The following is a 23,078-nucleotide window of genomic DNA, read 5'->3' on the forward strand; positions in this document are numbered from 1 at the left end:
ATTTACATGTTGATACTAGTAGTTTATTAGATGAGTGTAAAGTTGAAAGGTTCTTATATTGGGTAATGAGACTAGCAAGTATTGGGGTATTGGTAGGTTGTTAAAGGGTTTTGTGCGCAATGGTGAGTTGTTTAAAGTGAATCTGATTCAGAAGCTCTAACTAGCCTAATTGTTTCAGGTTATGGCAGTGATGGGTCGTAAAGGAGGAAGCAGTAGCAAATCTGGCAATGCTATTGTAAGCATTGGCTAGCTTGTTAAGGTTATTTTTTGACAAGTTAGTATATATGGAAGAAGCATAGAGAAGTGTGGAGATAAGGTGGGAATTGGCAATAGTGGTTCTGGCTAGTGGGAAGAGAAAGGGTTTTATCCTATAGAGGCAGCCTAGTTTCCTGTTGACAGTTTTTACGGTATTGTTGATATGGGTTCAAAGTTCAGGCTGTTATTAATGGTTACCCCTAGAAGTTTAGCTGTTGGATTGGGAGATATGAGTGTACCATTATTGGATAATACTGAAAAGTTCATTGGGAGTGATTTATGGGTAGGAGTGAAGAGGAGGAATTTGTTTTTTGGGGGTTCAAGAAGAGGCAGCATTGTACAAACCAATTTTCTGTTTTATTGAACATTGTCTGAGTTAGAGTCTGTAGCTAGCTGGGATTAAGATTTAGCTGAGCAGATTATTGTCGAGTCATCTGTGTATTGTACACAGTTAGTTAAAGGAATAGCTAGGTTGAGGTCATTGATAAATAGTGAGAAAAGGAGGGGGCCCAATATAGAGCCCTGAGGAACACCTAGGATAACTGGGAGATGGGATGAGAGGTTGTTGTCCCATAGCACTGCCTGCTGTCTATTGTCAAGGTAGGACTGGAACCATTTTATAGTTTTTGTATCCAGAGAGAAGGATTTTAGAATATTGAGAAGTAAGTGGTGGATGACCATGTTGAATGCTATTGAAAGGTAGATGAAAAGTGCTAAAGAGAGAAGATTGTTATTACGGTTTTTATTGATGCTGTCAGTGAAGAATAGGAGTGCAGTTGTACTGTGGAAAGGCCTGAAGCCATGTTGAGATTTGGCCAGTAAATCGTTCTGGAGTAGGTCGTCTAGTAACTGTCTGTGGATGCACTTTTCCATTATTTAATGGGGAAAGTCATGCTATGGGACGATAGTTAGAATATTCTCTGGAGTTTCCACCCTTGTGTAGGGGATAATGTAGGAGATTTTCCAGATGGTGGGAATAGTGCTTTCTTGTATGGTTCTATTTATCAGCAATGATACAGGATAAGCTATGACTATGGCTGCCTTTAGCAGGTATTCAGCAGGTAGCTGGTCAGCTGAGGGGGTAGTAGGTTTTAATTTATTTAAGAGGTTACAGATGAGGGATGTTGGGACAGGTTGCATGTTTAGAGTTGGGAGAGAGTTAGTAGTATTGGTTGGAAGGGCAGAGCTATCGGCTGTTAGTTGATTAGCAAGTGTTTGGATGGTCTCAGTGAAGAAGGTATTAAAAGTATTAGCAGTTTGCTTTGCATTGTTGGAATTTGATCCTATAGTGGGTGGTGTTGTGGATTGGCCTAGTTGAAGTAGTCTGCTTATGCTAGCCCAGATCTTTTGTGGATTATTTTGGTTGTTCTGTTGGAGGTGGAAGCAAAAGTTTTTTTTATCTTCAAATATAGCTTTCTTAGTCTCATTTCTTTTTTGCCTGAATTGTTGTTGGTCTATGGGGTTTTTAGTTGTTCTCCATAGTACCCAAACTTTATTTCTCTGTTGAATTTTCTGCCTGGTTTTCTTTGATTTAATTTTGATGGAACGCTTTGGTGCATGGTGGTTAAGGATTGTTAAGAATTTTGAGTTAAAGTAGTTTGTTGCTTTGTCAAGTGGGAGGTACTTTATAGGTGACCAATCACATTCTTTTAATTCGGCTTGGAAGTTATTGGGGTTAAAGTTTCTGTTGCTTCTTATTGTTTTATATATGGTTGAGTTGTGTGAGCTTGACCTTTGCCTGATTATGTAAGTCAACCAGAATTAGTTGAAGAGAGACTCACACACACACACACACACACACACACACACACACACACACACACACACACACACACACACACACACACACACGTATATATGGTTCCCCTGCATTTTGTCAAATGTATGTTTTGTCGACAAGAACAGGGGTTGTTGTTTAATGTTGACTGTATGTATAGCCATGTGGTGCAAGTGTCTTAAGACAAGTGAGTGAGGTTGGGGGGGGTGAGAGAGAGTTTGTGAGTGTGTTTGTCAGTTAGAGTTAGGGTCAGTGATAGGTGACGGATAGGTGGTGTATGTTTGTGTGTGAATGTGTGCATTTTAGTGTTAAGGTTAGGATTTGGTAGGGGAATAGATGTAGTATCTTAGTGTGGGTGTGTGGGTATATGTTTGTGCAAGTGTGTCTTGTGTAATGGCACTATTATGGGAAAGGTTTTATTAAGCTAAGGTGTAGGGTTAGGGTTGGCTGAAGGGGCAGCTTTAGCCTTCGGTTTAGGACTCATTACTAAGGTGTTGCAAGTGGGCTATAATGGTTATTTACACAGAAGAGCATTTAAAGTAGCTCTGTAGCAGCTTGAGGTGTTTAATAAGAAGCTGGGATGGAAGTTTAAAATGAAAAAAAAATGTTTAAGTTGGTCATGCAGCAACCAAGGGAAAAGCAAGAAGAGGCATAGGGGCATGTGTATAGAAATAGAGACATGTAATACTATGAAAGAGATTATTAAGGGTGATGGATGAATCTAGAAGGGTGCTACACAGGCTGATGGAGAAGGTGTGTCATTATTACATTGGATGAATCTAAACAAGGTGATAAGTCTACCCTTGGTGTTCTATATGTTGAGCCATTTTCTAGCAACTAGCTAAGAAACCGGAGTTGATGAGGCACAGAAGTTGTGTAATAGCTGCATATGGAATTGCAACATGCTCAGGATAATGGCAATCAGGATGAGTTACAAAAGTGGATATGGAATAGAAAGTGATTACACTTTAGGAGTATGTGGTGGGATTTGATATGGAACAATGAATATGATTGCTATGGTGATGGGGTAGACAAAACTTTACAGATGCTTGAAGAACAAGTCAGAAATTTATAAGATGGAGTATTTTGTGAAAACAGAAATGCATGGGTTGATGCTGTATCAGGGAATGTAAAAGTGCAAGTAAGATAAGAAAAGTAAGGTACTCAGAATGGGGAAGGTAAGGGATTTATAATGGGAGACACTAAAGAAATGACAGACCAACAGGATCTGGGAAATGAAGAAAGATGGAGGGCAGAGAGAGATGGTGGAGAATAGAAGGCCTGGGGGGAACAGAAGCAGTGAAGGAACATTTGAGGAGTTGGAAATTATAATGACAGGATTGTGAAATATCAATTAATGAAATTTAGTAAACAAGAAATCAAAAGAACCTATGGTGAGGCTGATGGAGAACTGAAAAGTAGAGCGAGGGTGTCAGTGAAAGGCAGACCAGGAACAGATTTCAAATGTGTTTAAGAGTTTAAGCGTGGTAGTACTGATGAAAGTTCAGCAGTTAAGGACAGATTGATACATAGACAGATAGACAGACAGATAGATAAATGATAAGGAAGGTAAATGCCAGGTTCTGCAGTTGTGGGCAGGAAACAACAAGGATAATATGCATTTTGCATGTGTGAGTGGATAAAAAAATAGATTTAATAGTGAAAAAATATAAAAGTATATTCAGATGGGAAACATTTCTGGAGCCTTTGTTTAGTTTACATACAGGGAAAGTGGGCAATGAGGAAAAAGAGGAATATGTTAATATTAGATGGGTGGGTGAAAAGCCTTATTACTATATATTGGAAGAGGAAAACATGTGAGTAAAACTGTGGGAGAGAAATCTAGACCTGTAAGACCAATTATTAAAAACAAAGGCTAGGGAATAGGAGGAACTGAATAAACAAAGTGGAGACAGCTGATGAAATTGTATGGAACAGGAATGGAAAGATGAGGTAAGGAGAGGATAAATGAGATATAACTTTGAAGTACCACAGATCAAAGCCAACTTTTAGAGGTGCTTTGGCATAGCAAATTGTCTGCAATGAGGCTCAAGAAACTTTAAAAAGCCCTTCTGTGTTTGAGGGAAGCCTTCTAGCTTGTTTTTTTTTTTCTTATAACTAGCCAGTTTTCTAGTTTCAGCACTCAAATCTGTTTCTTTGATCTCAGCACTTGTTCAGAAAGAAAAAAAAAAAAAATGTTCATCTGCTTTTACTGTACTTGTGTTTTTACCTACTTCTTTTTACTTTTGCATCATCTTAAAATACTCAATTGTATTTATTACTGCTTGGTGTAACTCATTCTAAGCCTTTTGGTTTAAACACTTGGGCTTCAGACCAGTTAGTTGTTTTGCACTGAGAGGGTTGTGGTCTGCACTGTTGTGGCAGAACAGGTAGCTTACATCCTTCTAGGTTGAGAACTGCTGATTGAGGGCTCAGTGTCTGTTATTCTAAAAGTGTATTAATTCTGGTTTAAGCACTTGGGTTTTCAAGCCAGTTATTTTACATTAAGAGGGTTCGTGGTCTGCACTCTTGTGGGAGGAGAGGCTAGACTCTGCCCTTCTGAGCTGGGAATTTCTGGTTAAAGGCTTATAGTGCATGCATATCTGAACTGTTTCTTACTGAAGTTGGTGCGCCTTGTTTGCTGTGGCATAGACTGGATTCGGGCCTGCTGGATCTAGCTTTGTTTGTGTAACTTGAGCACTAATCCAGACATTCTCTAAAGTATTCAATGGTATTTATTACTGCTTGGTTGTAACTTGATTAAAGTGTAGCTATCATTCAAGTCTTTTGGATTAAGCACTTGGGCTTCAGACCAGTTGTTTTACATTAGGAAGGTTTGTGACAAGCACTGTGGTGGCAGGACAGGTAGCTTTCATCCTTCTAAGTTGGGAACTGCTGATTGAGAGCCCAGTGTCCAAGTGTATTAGTTCTGGTTTAGGCACTTGGGCTTCAGGCCAGTTATTTTACATTAAGAAGGTTCGTGGTCTGCACTCTTGTGGGAGAAGAGGCTGGACTCTGCCCTTCTGAGCTGGGAATTTCTGGTTAAAGGTTTATAGTGCCTGAATATTTGAACTGTATCTTACTGAAATTGGTTCACCTTGTTTGCTCTAGCATAGACTAGATCCAGGCCTGCTGAATCTAGCTTTGTTTATATGCTTGTTGTTTGTTTGCTTGTTATTTCCCTGGAAGCTAATTCCACCTAATACGAACTTCTCAGCGCTTCTGTGGATCACTAGTGATATCTGCATTGCTTACTGTACTTATTTCCTTGTTTCACTTGAAAGAAAGTTACTGTTTGTCATTTTTGCATTTAGTTACTTGTAACACATTGCACTCAAGTTATCTGGCACTTGCTCACTAAAGCAATTATATAAGTCAGCACTAAAAATTAAAAGCACTACACCCTCACTCCCCACTGGCCCTTGTTTTCAATTAAGGAATTCCCAATATTATTCTAGCATGTCCAAAGGTCAGTTGTCAATCTTCTCTCCGGTCCAGCTGGTGAATCTGGGAATCTTGAGGCAATGTTATAACTGCCTCATGTACACAGACAACCCTCTCCTCCTCCCACATAACACAAATACTTGCGAGAGATGCAGCTATTTAGCCAAACTGGAGGCTGAGCTCTCTCAACTCAGGACTGGCAAGACCAGACAGGAGGAGAAGGCAACTACACACACCACAAAACCAGCCTCACATAATGCTACCACTCCACTGAATCAAACACATAAACACACAAAGACATACTCGGAGGCTCTGAGTAAAAATTTACCTAAACAGCAGAGGCCTCCAAAGCAGACACCCAAACAACTGCTACATCAAGACACCCCACAAGCAACACATAAACCACAAAAGCAGTGTGCAAAGCAGTCACAGCCCTTAAGGCCAAATACAACACCAAACATACTTGTCATAGGTGACTCCATAGTCAGACACACTGACGTCCCACTCACCAGGCTGAACAAGGAGAGGGTCACAGTAAGCTGCCTATCGGGCGCTAGAATCCGCCACATAACACAAGCACTCGGGTCACTCCACGGCAAGTACAAATATGACACAGTCATTGTCCATGCTGGTGTGAACGACCTGAGACGTACCTCCCTGGACTACATGAAAAGAGACATAGAGGAGCTCTCTGATTATGTAGCCCAGGCAGGTATGACCCTAACCCTGAGCAGTATCCTTCCTTCACCAAGAATGATGCCACAATATAGAGACAAGATGATCAGCTTTAACAATTGGCTTAATGTCTGGTGTCATTCAAAGGGGATCCAGTGTCTGTCTGCCTGGGATGACATGCTTGACAAGCCACGCTGCGCAAGGGACGGCTTGCACCTGTCACCCCTGGGATTCCGGATATTGGCTAAGGCTCTTGCCACCCCATAGTGCCTTTTTAGGCAAGGCTCAAATTCTAAACCTACCACCCTAGAAAACAAAAATGGGAAGAAACTGAGGGTAATGCTGCTCAATGCCAGAAGTCTAAATCTCAAAATGCACGCACTCGAGGCCCTTCTCAGTATGGAGAACATCGATGTCTGTGCTGTAACTGAAACCTGGTTCAAGGCTCCTGAGAGCACCCGGCACTATTAGGTTTTACCTCATATCATGCATTCCGGCCCCAAAACCCGAACCACACCACAAAAGGAGGGGTGTATCCATATTCATAAAGGATACCCACACCTCCAGGTTGGTGGCAACGCAAAGCTTGGAAACCATCCAGGTGCAACTAACCATAGGCAAAACTGCTCTACAAATTGTAGCATGCTACAGGCCACCCTCTCAAACTCAGGAACCCCACACAGCCTTCCTGAAGACACTGGAGGGTATAAATGTATCTCCAAACACCATCATATTGGGTGACTTCAACTACCCGAATATAGACTGGGAACATTACTCAAGCTCTAACTTTCTAGCCTAACGGTTCCTGGAGTTCATAAATTCAAATGCCATGGAACAGCTAGTCACTGTTCCCACGAGAGGAGAAAATATACTAGATCTCATTGTCTCAAACATGGGGACAAAATGCTCCACACCGGAAGTATATCCCTCATTGGTGAGATCTGATCATAAACTAATCTCACTGGAAATCCACATCCCGCCCCCACCCCAAACAAAAAAGACCATAGTGAAGAACTTCTCTAAAGCAAACTTCACACTACTCAAGACTGGTGTGGTATCCTTCAAGGCCCCTGAGCCAGTGGAAACCACAACCCAAGCTGCGGAAGCCCTTACAAATGCCTTCTATGAACACCTCCAGGACTGCATGGATCAGGCAATCCCAAATAAAACCAAGACTCTTTCCACAAAGGGCAAACGTCCAGTCTGGTGGACCCCAGCCATTAACAAACTTTACAATAAGAGGAGAAAGCTATTACATGATAGAACAAAATCCATAAAAGGGAAGTCACCCCTGATCATTATTAGTAAAAAATACGAGCACTCATAAAATCAACTAAGGCCAATTTTGAGAGAAAAATTGCCATGGATTCAAAGGACAATCATAAGGCCTTTTTCAGCTATGTTAGGAACCTGGGTGGAAACTCCCAGATATGCTCAGAATTAGTCCAAAATGATACAAAAATCACTGAACCCACAGACATTGCCAACATACTGGCAGACAGGTTCAGTGCAAACTTCACCCCCCTCCCCTACAGGAGAGATAACTATCCCAGCCGAGTGTAGCCTCCCGGACATCTCAAATGCGCAGGTGAAAGCTGCTCTCTCTAAAGCTAAAAACACAGCATCAATGGGACCAGATGGTGTCCCCGGCTGTGTGCTACACGAGCTAAATGAGGAATTAAACCCGCACATAAGGCAGCTGTTTAATCTCAGCCTTACCACAGGATACGTGCCCAAGGAGTGGCATACGGCAACTGTTGTCCCACTCCACAAAGGCAGCGCCTCTACGGACCCTGGTAATTACCGCCCCATAAGCTTAACAAGTCTAGTCTGCAAAGCTATGGAGAGGATCATAATGGAGCTCATAAACAAAGATATAGGGGACTTGCAGACATTCGACCCGACCCAGTTTGTCTTTGTCAAGGGAAGATCATGCCTTTTGAACTTGGTCGACTTCTTCGAAACAGTCACCAAGGCCATTGATGAGGGAAAGGCAGTCCATACAGCCTACCTTGACCTTGCAAAGGCTTTCGACACAATACCCCACTCGGGTATTGTAGAAAAACTTACCAGCTTAAATGTAAACCCATATGTCACAAGATGGGTTGCAAACTGGCTTAAGGACAGAACCCACAGGGTTAGAGTTGCTGGCGCTGTGTCAGACTCCAAGCCGGTCACAAGTGGTGTCCCACAGGGCTCGGTCCTTGGCCCCCTATTGTTTGGCATCTACTTCTCAGAAGTACAGGCCAACATAGGAGGACTTTGGCTGACAAGGTTTGCAGGCGACTGCAAACTGGGCGCCATAGTGGAAAGTGCATCAGACACGGATATCCTTCAGAAGGGACTCACGGAAACAGATAGCTGGTGCCAGAGCCATGGCCTGAAGTTAAACGCCAAAAATGTATAGTCATACCCTTCGGGAAAAACAAGGTAACCCCAAGCTACCATATAGGTGGCAATCCACTAAGCACAGAAGAGGTTATCAGGGACCTGGGGACCCAGGTTGACAGTGGCCTTTCTTTTGACACTCACATTGCTAAAGTGGTTAGAAAGACCTTCTACATTGCCCACCTGATCATGAAGGGATTCACATCCAGATCCAGTGAGGTTATTGTTCCCCTGTACTCTTCACTTATCAGACCAATGATCGAGTACAATACCCCATTCGGGATGTATCTCACCCGACATCTGCAGCAATTGGAGAGACCCCAAAAGTTCCTCACCAAAAGGATAAAGGGACTCCAAAATCTGTCATATGCTGCCAGATTGAAGAAACTCCAGCTCTATTCAGTCACATACCGTCTGCTCAGAGGTGACATGTGCCTGACATACAAGGCCATGTCCAACCCGGAATTAATGGACATGCTCCACCTCAAAAAATCCAAATCCACCAAAACCACAAGAGCAAGCGACTTAAACCTTAGCACGGATATAAATAGGACGTGCTGGAGGGATAGATTTATCACTCAGAGACTCCCTATGCTGTGGAATAAAATCCCGGTCCATGTGAGGCAGAGCACCTCGCTGACTCTGTTCAAGAGAAATCTAGACCTGTGGATGGGAGATCGTAGGTTTACCCCGGGAATCATCTCTGTGTCACTGCTGGACAGAGGCACAACAAACTAATGGGCACAGTATTTTTTCATATAAGGGGTGGCATAAGCCACAAAAATTTGGGCTAGGCTTATAAATGCCTTAGGGCAGATAGCCTAGTATAAACCTATGAACCTATGAACCTATGTTTTCTGTGAAGGCAAAGAACAGACTGCTTACACTGCCTCCGCTCATATTCTATGCTAAAACTCTGCATTGCCACACTCAAAGAAAAAAAGAGATGAATTTGGTTTTAGACAGTTGACTATGAGGAACTGGACTGTAATCATTGATATGGCTACCAGCAAAGAAATATAGGGGATAACAACAAAATTCCAGGAGGGGAAGAGAGAGAATGGCAACGGAATTGTAAGAAGAAGGAAATAATGAGGAAGACAGGTGAGATGGCGTTGAAATGAAATAGGGTTCACACCCTTGGGAGAGCATGAGATAATGGGATGGAGATTATTAGAAGTAACAGATTGGACAAGGGAAACGTAGGGGCATGTACTGCATTTTATAGTTGTGTAGTCATAACTCTAAGTAAGAGACTTGTCTAAGTCCTCTATCACACTTTACAAAAGCAGCACAAACAAAATCCAAAGCATTTTTGGAGTTCAATAAATTGCCTGCTACACCCAGGATCAAAATATAAGCCCTGTCCCAATCCAGAAAAAATTCCCATTGAAATAGCAACTCTGCAACACATATTTCATAAACTCCGTAGCTAATGTCACCACCAACTTCCCTCATAATCATCCTAACCCATCAGACCCAAGTACAAATACCTCGCCTCCCCACTTACATAAATTCTCTCTTGCACCTATCCCTACTGCCAGATTAAAGAAACTACTTCTGAAATTAAAATCATGCACTAATGCCCCTGATAACCTGCCCCCAGAATTCCTTCAAAAAGCAGCAAAATTCATAGCATACTCTGTCAGCCTACTTCTCAATAGGTCCATTCAAGAGGCTTATGTTCCCACCATTTGGAAAAAAGCAATAATTCTTGCACTGCACAAAGGTGGAAATAACACACATATATCCATCTTTCAACCCATTGCCATTCTGTCTCCTATCTTAAAGAGCCTTGAAAAATGTATCCACAACCAATTTCTTAACTAGCTACATGACAATAACCTACTATCAGTAACCAAGCATGGTTTTAGACCCAGACAGCACCACTACAGCTCTTATATCCTTCTTGAGCTCAAGATGCCATGAAGCTTGTCTCTGCTGTATTGCTAGACCTTTCCAAAGCCTTTGATACTATCTCCCACCCTCTTCTTCCAACTTAGGAATATCTCCTTCCACCCTTCTCTGGTTTTCCAACTACCTCCTAGGCAGGCAACAATATACTAAATGGCAACACTCTTTCTTGCCATTCCTCAACACCACTACTGGCGTTCCCCAAGGATCAATCCTGGGACCTCTGCTATTCATCATGTTCATCAATGACTTCCACTCTAGTCTCATCCATGGTACAGTCACCCAATACACAGATGATTCTACTATCATTTACAATGCCAACTCTCCACCCGAACTCCTGAAACTTACCCATTCAGTTCTCGCCTCCACTGAAATATGGATGACTAACAACCACCTTGCCCTATACCCTAAAAAAAAAACTTGTGCTATTCACCCCCAAGAAGACCTCTCCTATAAAAAAAGTCTCTTTCTCTATATTCTCCTGTGATAACACTGCTATTGAGGTTGTCACACATAATAAACTTCTAGGAGTCACCATAGATGAACACCTTACCTCCAACATGCATATTCACAACATTAAAAAAGCACATCAGAAACTGGGTATGCCATACTGTCACAAAATATTCCTCAATTACTCCTCAAAATTACCACTTGCCTCCTCTTTCCTGCTCCCATCTCTTCTTTATGGTGCTCCTCTTTTTACTAACATACAGGCCAGTCTTAAATCCAAGCTTGATTCTTGCTATAACAAAATTGCAAAGTTTGTCACTAACAGACAAAATTCATCTCACCACTGTGCATCTCTTCACGTACTAAACTGGCTAGAATGTCCTCATCTTCTTACATATATACAACTAACAACTGCCCACAAACTAACATTCAACCCATCCAGCTGCCCTACCCTTTCTTCTTTATTTACACTTTAACACCATAATAGACCTCTCAGCTTTGAGAATCAAATGCTTCTGCAGACTGACAAACCTAACCTCTCCGCCGGTCAAATGCTCCACTCCTTCTCCACTGCTAGACTATGATCCACTAGCAATGCATCTCTCTTCAAAAAATCTTTAAAACAACATCTGTCCTCCCAGTGGATATACTCATGTGCTAGCTCCTCACACTCTATCCCACTACTGCTTCCACCTTTTCTTTCTCCATCCTACCTTACCTCCTAAAATCTACCTTATCTCCTGACAATAATCTATTTCTGTAATTATGTATACATGTACTATCAATAGATGGACTTATGTATAACTGCATTGCCTTATTACTTTATTTCAAGACTTAGTTAATTGTTATTACTTGTTGTATTTGCCAGATGTGCTTTTATCAAATGTATATATTGTATAAATCACTGGGGAGATTTTCTTCCCATGCCTCCACTGAAAATGGGTACTTTTTGGTCCAGTGGACCATCCCGGTAAACAAATGCAACTAACTAAATAAAATAAATAATAAGCATGCTTCTTTGCTTGAGTGATGTTGAATATATGGGATTTTTATTGTATGATGATATATTGTTGAATTAATACAAAAAAGAAATGATCACCTTTGCAACACAAAACAGATTTCTAGGAGTATGGATAGATATTTCATTTATTTATTTTTTTACTCAGCACAGTGACAAAATGAGTTTACATTGCCTAAAACAGGTAAAATTAACCTGTAATGTTTGTATTTCATTAATCAAGAGTCCTGGCCTGCTATAGTGAATAAAATCTTGATATCTTGGTTTGTAGACTCGTATATACCCCTAGACTAGTACCACTGGCCTCAGCTCAAACTACTTACTGAATATGAATAAATCTAAATAAACTCAAATGGTTTATTATGTTAGCAGAATCTGAACAACATCACTGCCTGAGGCAAAACATGACAAATGCCTGCCAGTGAAAGTGTTACTTTACTACTATCATTGACCATTTTTAAATTCGTACATTCCAGTTACTGCTCCATCTACCAGTACCCACATTTTGATGACACTATGTAGCATGCCTACTTTATGAATATTCATCAAACCATCTACCAGTACCCACATCTTGATGACATTATGAAGCATGTCTACTTTATGAATATTCATCAAGCCATCTACTACTGCCCACATCTTGATGACATTATAAAGCATGCCTACTTTATGAATATTCATCAAACCATCTACCACTGCCCACATCTTGATGACATTATGAAGCATGCCTATTTTATGAATATTCATCAAACCATCTACCACTGCCCACATCTTGATGACATTATGAAGCATGCCTACTTTATGAATATTCATCAAACCATCTACCACTGCCCACATCTTGATGACATTATGAAGCATGCCTACTTTATGAATATTCATCAAACCATCTATCAGTACCCACATCTTGATGACATTATGTATAATGCCTACTTTATGAATATTCATCAAACCATCTACCACTGCCCTCATCTTGATGACATTGTGAAGCATGCCTGCTTTATGAATACTCATCAAACCATCTACCAGTACCCACATCTTGATGACATTATGCAGCATGCCTACTTTATGAATATTCATCAAACCCTCTACCAGTACCCACATCTTGATGACATTATGCAGCATACCTACTTTATGAATATTCATCAAATCATCTACCAGTGCCCACATTTTCAGCAGAGTAAATTGAATGATTGTTTCTACCTTACTTGAGCAACACCATATAAAACAAGCATAAGTTATACTTTACTATATAATTTGAAGGCACTTCACTAGGCAATTGAATTAGATCACAGTAATGAATCCAAAAAGCAGTAATAACACATTTTGAAATGTAGTCATAAACAAATTGCAACTTTCATGAAAACAGTTTTTGAGCAGCCTGCATATAAGTTTAACCAAACAATAGTCATTACGATGATTTTTCCAACAGAATGTATTTGTAATGTATTATGCTGATAGTGCAGACAGTTTTGAATAGATTTGTGCAGCTACTTTGTCTCATTTAAGTTACTGATTACTTCTTCATCAAAAAAATCAACATATACCATTTCCTCAGTTTGTTAAGTAGACTATAAACAATAATTAGTCACCCAACTCCTCTGTGAGGACTCTTAGTTGTTCTTTCATACAGGAGTTGGTTTTCTGCTTGTCCTTCCCACTTTTTTATTTTGCATTTTAATTTGAATTTGTTAACCAGAGCAGAAAACTGATATCATTGAGCTGTTTATAAGTTCAACCCAGATGCCAGAAAAATAAATAAAATATTAGAAAACAGTGTCTCAAAGTTTACAAGAATGTAATAAGCTATGTATGACATCCCACCATAAAACAGACAGAATTATATAGTTTAAAAAAAAAATCATAGAAATGTAGTGTAGTTAAATCCAAAGAAATAAACACAGAAGTGTTCAGGATTGTAAAAGAGAAAAAAAAATAGTTTTACTTCTGGAGAAAGTGTTAGTGTTTAAAAAAGATAGAGCTATAAACTTTGTATACAGAAACCTTGGTTTCATTAAGGGATACTCCACCCTTCTCATTTATCATTTTTTTCTAAAAATATTTTTAGCGGGTATATAGATTCAGAGGTTCATAGGTGTATACTAAGCTAAGCCTAGTCATGCATCCCAAATGATATGAGTGCATTGTATGAATTGCATGCTTTCAGTTATTGAATTATATACATTTGACAGTTATCTCTTAGTTATAATTTTTCCTGGTAGAACCTAGTCAACATATTTAAATAAATAAATAGGTTCATAGGTAACTACTAGGCTAGCTGCCCTTGTGGGACATTTTAAGCCTAGCCAATTTCCCTTTCTGTGCTCGAAATAACCTGTTGCATCTGGTTATAGATTGGCCATACCCATCCCAAGGTCGGTAATTATATACTACCTCTAATATAAATAACTAGGATCATACCATAGATAATGTGAGGCGACCCATGAATAGGATAAAAAATTTAGGAGCTGCCTCTGTCTATTATAAGTACAGGGGGCAGTCCTGGGGTAAATTTTCTGTTTCCCATCCACAGATCTAAGTTGAACTTGAAAATAGACAGGGATGAACTTTGATTTATGTGGATCGGAAGCCCACAACAGCAGCATCCTCTGTGAAATATACCCATCTCTACAAACCATTTTGTTGATGTTGGAGAAGAGGTTTAGATCCCTAGATTGAGCATTTCTGGATGCCATTTCTGATGCCATTTGACTTGCTGATGTACAGTAAAACCATCAGTAATGGGTCAGAAGATGTCTTGTAGCCAGATACACGTCACCCCTTAACAGTCAGTAGGATACTGAGTACAGTGACAGGCTTTGAGTCGGTCCATGTGGACATGCTGTTTAGTCCTTGTATCCTTCCTGTGGGCATTCCAGTTGCTGCATGTGTCTGGACAGATATATGCCAAAGAGGGCATTATATTCAATGACTGGCTTAATGAGGGTTGAGTAAAGGGGCATGATGACATCCCAGGTCTAGACAGCTGTACAATATAGAAGGACTTTCTTACAATAATATACACATGTTGGTCAAAAGTTAGGTCACTGTCATTTCCAAATCCCAAACAACTAGGTCAACTCTTAGGGGAGTATTGTCACTGTGGTAATTCCCTGGGATAGATGACTTCCTAAAGGATACAATAATGCATTTTTGTCATTTAATTTTTGACCATGATTTTGACACCAGTTATTTATTTATTTCAGACAAATCTTCCTGCTGGATGGCTTGGAAAAAAACCTGTATGGAGGTATGGACGGGGAGATTGAACAGTGTTGTTTGGAGTGTGCCTAACTCATGCTTCGTGCTATTTATGATGCATTCAGGGATATGGTCAGGACCCCTTGATGCAGTATTTTTAGCTTTTGATAGGATTTTTAGGACTTGGTATTGTGTGATAGCTGGAGTAGAGTCAGTTTCAGATGTATCTTGAGGGACAGATGGAGGAGAGAGAGGGGTAAATGTAGAGCTAAATTTATCACCCAGTAGGTTTTCTGAGACTTCAGCCTCAGTGTAGGTAACATCATTCACAGTCAGCTCAGAGCATTGCTATGTTGTGCTTTTAAGATTACAAACATAACTAAAAAATGCCTTGTGATAGCCTTTGGCTTGGGTAGCTATTTTAGCCTCAAATTTGGCTTTGCTGGATTTTATTAATGGGTATCTGTAAATTCCCTCAGGTCTCTGAGGTGAAATTCCTCAAGCATCAGTTGCCCGAAGCTCAAAACACTGAGGAACATAATGATGATCACTATTTTCACTGGAAATCACTGCTGATATTTTTCTGTGTGTGTACTTGTGTGTAAGTGATCCCATTATTTTTAGAAATGTATCCCTTCCTTGAGTTGATGTGACCAAGGAAAGGCTATATATAAGTTTGGAGGTATGAGTGAAAGGGCTACAGGGGAGTGTATGCCCCTGCAAAACCCTTGCAGTTAAAATTTTTGCCCTTCTCTGTTTTGAACATTCATTTTCAGTGTTTTGGTGCCTTCTCCTTGACATTCTGATATTTGAAGTTCCATCAAAAAACCTTGTATCAACCAGTCTTGAAGCTCTTTGAATTTAAAGTCTACAGCATTTCATCTTTGCTAAATCCCGTTATCATGTTTTCTGGGCTAACCATAATTTCCAAAACACACTTCTTCATTTTTAATATGGCCCTAATTGTTACAAAAAGCAATGGTCCTAGTACTGAACCTTGTAGTGCTCCCCACTAGAACCAATAAACATAATAATAACAACAACAGCATCCTAGATTGGATTCTTACAAACAGTCAAAACCAATCTTATAAGGTAGGGACCCTTCCAGAAGATATCAGTGACCACTCACCTATCTTCTTAATCAGGTATAAGACTGATATGCCAAACCCTACCATATATAAGAAAATAAGATGTAATAAAAATTTTAGCACTGACATCTTTCAAAAAGAACTTGTAGCTTGTGACTGGTCACCCCTGAAACACCTTCCACTAGACAATGCCGTTAAATACTTTAACTCTAAATTTTTAACCATTCTAGACTACCATGCCCCAACTCGTATAGTAAGAACAAGGTCTAAACCAGCACCTTGGCTCACCAAAATTACCAGACAAAAAATCCTCCATAGAAACAAACAATGGGCTACCTGGTGCACAACCAAAAACCTGGAAGATCAACTAATATTTAGACAGCTAAGAAATGAAACTAAAAAAGCCATATTGTCAGATAAAAGAAACTATTACTGCCAATTCCAACAGACCAACCATAACAAACCTCAAAAGTTCTGGTCATGCATAAACAAACTCCTGCACCCAGGACACTCAATTACACCCACCCCCTCTGGCTCCAATCTCCTTAGCCCCAACCAAATTGCCAATTTTTTTAACACTTTCTTCACAGACACCATTCAATCTTTGGCCAATCAGCTATCCACTAACACTGCATCTCCTACTAATATTATCCCTAATAGTCCCACAACATTTCAATTCCAACCCGTTTCTACGTCTTTTGTCTGCTCCCGAATCAAAAAACTTAAACCCACCACCCTCTCTGCTGATCTGTTACCTGCAGAATACCTGCAAAAAGCAGCCAATGCTATAGCCTACCCCATATCCATCCTCATTAATAGAACAATTTCTGAAGGAACTATTCCAACTATTTGGAAAATGTCACATGTTATCCCCCTGCATAAAGGTGGTAATTCAAAAGACTATTCTAACTATAGGCCTATAGCCATTTTATCCCCTCTGTCAAAAATCATGGAGAAGTGCATTCATAAGCAACTATTAAACCACCTCCTAGCAAGCAACCTATTAGCTACCTGCCAACACGGATTTAGACCATTTCAAAGCACCTCTTCTGCTCTTCTTTCCTTCTCCGATGTCATTAATAAAAACCGTAATAGTAACACTCTCTCCTCAGCCCTCTTCATTGATCTGTCAAAAGCCTTTGACATGGTCAACCACCAGCTACTCCTAAACATACTAGGCAACTTCTCACTGGATCCACTAACTATTCAATGGCTCCAGTCCTATCTAAATAATAGGCAACAGGCAGTACTATGGGAAAACAACTTGTCTTCCCACTTACCAATTGCCCTCGGAGTCCCTCAAGGCTCCATACTAGGTCCTCTCCTCTTTTCTATTTTTACTAATGACCTACACACTGCTCTACCTCAAGCCACCTGTATCCAATATGCAGATGACTCTACACTCATATGCTCAGCCTCCTCACTTTCACAACTACATTCCCTAACCCAAGACACATTTAACACAGTAGAGAATTGGCTCCTTCAGTGATGTCTCATCCTAAATCCTAAAAAAACAAAAATGCTACTATTTACTCCCACCCACAGAGCCCCCCCACTACATTTCACAATCACATCTAGCAATGGCACAACCATATCTCCAGACTCTACTACAAAACTACTTGGAGTACTAATTGACAACCACCTCACCTTTGAGCCGCATATAAACAACACTATAAAAACAGTAAACAAAAAACTAGGCTCCCTTTATAAGATCAAATCCTTTCTTACCCCACTAACAAGGACCACTATTGCCAGGACCCACCTTATCTCAACCCTGCTATATGCTTCCCCAATCTATACCAAACTATGTAAAAGCAATCTGAACAAGCTGCAGTAAGAACGAGAAAGAAAGACTGGATACAAAACAGAACGCAAATTTATATTGAGCTTCTTCAGAGCAAAAACAGTGAAACACACAATGACTTTGATATTTAAGCACCCAACAATTGACACGTTTACAATCAATTAGCTGTGGTCATTCAATTAAGTACACCTGTGGAACTCGTAGTGAGCTGCTAACAAAAAAGTCCGGTCCAGTCTATTGAAATAAAGGCTGGACCCAACCTTCACAGATGTTGTGCTTAAACTACAAGACACCAACAATAAAACCACTTTGAAAATATTAAAAATATTAAAACAGGTAAAAGTAAAATAAAATATAAAAAATATGGACATCCATTTAATCTATGGTAATACTTGTGTTTAAGTAACAGTTGCCATACCTATTTATACCTGTAGAGGGCATACCTCTGTCATAAAATGTTAGTTCTCAAGTGCTACAGTCGGACTGATTTTTTGAAAAAAATATCTATGTTTAGAAGATGTATGCAAAAATTAAATGTAAATCCTAACCGGATTGTTCCTAACCAAGTTGTTAACTCATCCCATTGTATTAACTCGTGAGCAACTAGGAACTGAGTTAAGTAGGAATCATTTTGTTAACGTAAAAACCATAAACTTTCTTATTCCTTTCACCTCTAAATACCTGCCCACTGTAGATGACAAATGATGTTAAATTAAACAACCCTACTGTGTAGTAGAGTTGTACACTAGTTAACAGCCGATGTTTAAAATATGAAGTAATGGTAGAAGAAATTAGTAGATTAATGTGGAACATAGTTGTTGTTGAATTCCTATAGTTCCATTTAGTGCCATTTAGTGTAACCAGGGTGCGAACCCTTGGAGTTCAACAGGTATAGTATCGATTACCCAACCAACTGAACATTTAGATCCACGAGTAATACTCATAACGGGAATGATGGTGAACCTCAGTGTATGCTCGAGTTGGTAGTGAACTAAAAAATATATATAATGAAGGAAGTGTGTAATGAAAGGCATAGGAAAGGGTGCAATGACTGACTATAGCTAATTGATTGTAAACGTGTCAATTGTTGGGTGCTTAAATATCAAAGTTATTGTGTGTTTCACTGTTTTTGCTCTGAAGAAGCTTAATATAAATTTGCCGAAAAGTGTACGTTATTAATCGCACTTTAGCCTTTATTTAATAAAAGTTCACTATTACTAGCTACTTCGTTGAGAGTGTTCTGTTTCCTCCAGTGCTTGTATCCAATCTGAACAAGCTGGCCAGCTCCTACAATAATATTGCCAGATTTGCAACTGGTTCTACCTATAGAACCCATCATTGTAACAATCTTAATCAACTAGGGTGGCTAGAATTAGCAAATCTTATCCTATCAAACCAGCTAACTATTGCCTATAAGATACTGTTCCATCCTACATCTACTCCAATACTAACCAATCTAATCACCTCCTACAATAACCTTAAAACCCTGCGCTCTTCAAATAAAATAATGGTAAAGATATGTAAAACCAATAACCTGGCTGGAGATTCTTTATACTCTAACACAGTGGGGAAAACCTGGAACTCCCTCCTTACTGATCTTACCTCCCTACCTTCTACTACCCTATTTAAATCCAAGCTCAAACCATACCTTAAATCACACTGGCTATGGCCCTGTGCAAACCCAGACTAACTTCCTCCACTATCTCCTGACCATATTATTCTCAATCACACACAACTAGCTAATCCTTTCTATTGACATCCTTGTCTGTAAAACCAACTGAAATTTCTTACAGTGCTCAATGTTTCCTACCTATTGTATGTATATCCATACATGATTTGGTAGCCTAGAATACTCTTCCTTAATCATAAGCTAAAATGTATTTACTAGTATTCTTTTAGCTAAAATGTATTTACTAGTTAATTTGTTAAATCTTGTAATGTACTTATGTTATCGTGATCTTTTTCTTGAATGTGGAACTTTTCTCTTTTTGCCTCTACTGAAAATGGACATGTATCCAGTTGGACTAGCCCGGTCAACAAATGTAAAATAAAAAGTAAAAATAATAGTACTCCTTTATTTGTAATATGTCATAAGATAATACTGCCCCTTTCTTTGTTAAAGGTCTTTCTTCCAACCAGATAAGCTTTAACCCTTCTTATAGCATTTATATGGACACCAGCTTGATCTAATGTATTTATTATATCACACAGTGTACTGAGTCAAAACATGAAACAGAACTACAAATAATAACACCCAGCTATCTAAGTAATCATAAGCTTGGTAATTGATTCAGTCTAAATAAACAAAGTTGTTTTTGTTTTGTGTTTTGTATGAAAGCCAGGTTGATATTGTTGTGGCTGTTTTAAGAAATTCTCTTTCAAATATATATATGGGGGAGAACTAAACCTTGACACGGTTATAAATAGAGAACGCTGGGAGGGGACAGATCATCACCCAGAGACCTATGCTGTGGAACAAAAAATCTCCATGTGAGAGAGGGCAGACCTCTGGCCTGTTCAAGAGGAATCTTGACCAATGATGGGGAGAGATCGCATATACCCAGGGATTACTTCAGTGTCACTGCTTGCAGAGGCACACAGAAAATGATAGGCATATTTTTTTATAAAACTAAAAGGGTGGCGAAAGCCACATAACTATGGGCTAGGCTTATAAATGCCCTTAGGCAGATAGCCTAGTATGAACCTATGAACCTATGAACCTATATATATTGCCTGCTGAGCAACTTTTCCAAAATGTTTAGAAATAAGTAATAGTTAAGCTATTGGACAATAAATTGCTACATATTCATGATCACCTTTAAAAAATGGTACAAAAGTGGTGATCTGACCCTGATGTGGGGATAGTAAATCAGGAAGTGAAGCAGATTAGCAAGGAGGAAGTAAGGACAGCTATGAAGAGGATGAAGAATGGAAAGGCTGTTGGCCCAGATGACATACCAGTGGAAGCATGGAGGTGCTTAGGAGAAATGTCAGTGGAATTTTTAACCAGATTGTTTAATGAAATTCTGGAAAGTCAGAGGATGCCTGAAGAGTGGAGAACAAGTGTTTTGGTACCTATCTTTAAGAATAAGGGTGATGTGCAGAGCTGCAGTAACTACAGAGGGATAAAATTGATCAGTCACAGCTTGAAGTTATGGGAAAGAGTAATGGAAGCTAGGTTAAGAAGGGAGGTGATGATTAGTGATTAGCAGTATGATTTCATGCCAGGAAAGAGCACTACAGATGCAATATGTGCTCTGAGAGTGTTGTTGGAGAAATACAGAGAAGGTTAGAAGGAGTTGCATTGTGTCTTTGTGGACTTAGAGAAAGCATATGACAGGGTGCCTAGAGAGGAGTTGTGGTATTGTATGAGGAAGTCGGGAGTGACAGAGAAGTATGTAAGAGTTGTACAGGATATGTACAAGGGTAGTGTGACATTGGTGAGGACTGCGGTGGGAGTGACAGATACGTTTAAGATGGAGGTGGGATTACATCAAGGATCAGCTCTGAGCCCTTTCTTATTTGCAGTGGTGATGGACAGGTTGACAGATGAGATTAGACAGGAGGCCCCATGGACTATGATGTTTGCAGATGACATTGTGATATGTAGTGAGAGTAGGGACTAGGTTGAGGAGACCCTGGAGAGGTGGAGATATGCTTTAGACAATAGAGGAATGAAGGTCAGCAGGGCTAAAACAGAATATATGTGTGTAAATGAGAGGGAGGGTAGAGGAATGGTGTGGATGCAGGGAGTAGAGTTGGTAAAGGTGGATGAGTTTAAGTACTTGGGATCAACAGTTCAGAGTAATGGTGAGTGTGGAAGAGAGGTGAAGAAGAGAGTACAGGTAGGGGGGAATGGGTGGAGAAGAGTATCAGGAGTGATTTGTGACAGACGGGTACCAGTAAGAGTGAAAGGGAAGGTCTACAAGAGGGTAGTGAGACCAGCTATGTTATATGGGTTGGAGATGGTAGCATTGACGAAAAGGCAGGAGTCAGAGCTTGACTTGGCAGAGTTAAAGATGTTAAGATTTGCACTGGGTGTGACGAGGATGGACAGGATTAGGAATCAGTATATTAGAGGGTCAGCTCAGGTTGGACAGTTTGGCAATAAAGCAAGAGAGGCGAGATTGCATTGGTTTGGACATGTGCTGAGGAGGGATGCTGGGTATATTGGGAAAAGGATGCTAAGGCTGGAGCTGCTAGGTAAGAGGAAAAGAGGAAGGCCTAAGCTAAGGTTTATGGATGTGGTGAGAGAGGACATGCAGCTGGTTGGTGTGACAGAGCATGATGCAGAGGACAGGAAGAAATGGAAACAGATGATCCGCTGTGGTGACCCCTAACGGGAACAGCCAAAAGAAGATGATGATTGTATATCTGAATTATTGACAAGATCAAAAAACGTATGTCCAGTTTCATCATTCTCAGACTAATTCTATCATAAACCCCATTTTGACATCTTACTTACTTTAAACATTTGCTAAAGTTCTTGATTAGTATACAAGGAAAATCTTCAGTATTGTGAGATGTTTGCCAACTGTTCTAATAAATATACTAATGCCCACAGCAATTTCATTCAAATGATTTCCTCTCCTGTTTGTTTTGCTTGTTATAGGAATTGTAGATGTTGCTTTCTTGATTATTGTTTTCATTATCTCCCACAATTTTCTTGAATGAATTCGCTATTCCTGAAACATTTTGTGTCAGTAAGTTTCCCTTTTCCTAAAGCCTTACAGATATTACTTTTTTTTATTCTAATGCATCCTGGGTTTCATTTTATTTTGCAAATTATTTAAACATTTATGTCTTTATTTATAAATGCTTTTTAGGTTTTCATTTAAATGGGTGTTTTCTTTGCTACATATTTTTTCTGCAGAGTGGCCACAAGACCTATGTGTAGTAAAATTTTCTTCTAATATTTTAGTCAATATCATTTTTACATAAAAGTGTATTTAGTCAGATACAGTGGTGGCTGGTGACTTCAAATCAAAGGGGGGCTGCAGGAGAATGTGTCTGGTGTAATGGTTAAGGTCTTCATTTCATAGCCGCAAGGTAGAGGGTTTGATTCTGACC

This window comes from Protopterus annectens, chromosome 1.part1 (genome assembly GCF_019279795.1).
Source record: "Protopterus annectens isolate FY-2018-M chromosome 1.part1, PAN1.0, whole genome shotgun sequence".
Taxonomy (NCBI): Eukaryota; Metazoa; Chordata; order Ceratodontiformes; family Protopteridae; genus Protopterus; species Protopterus annectens.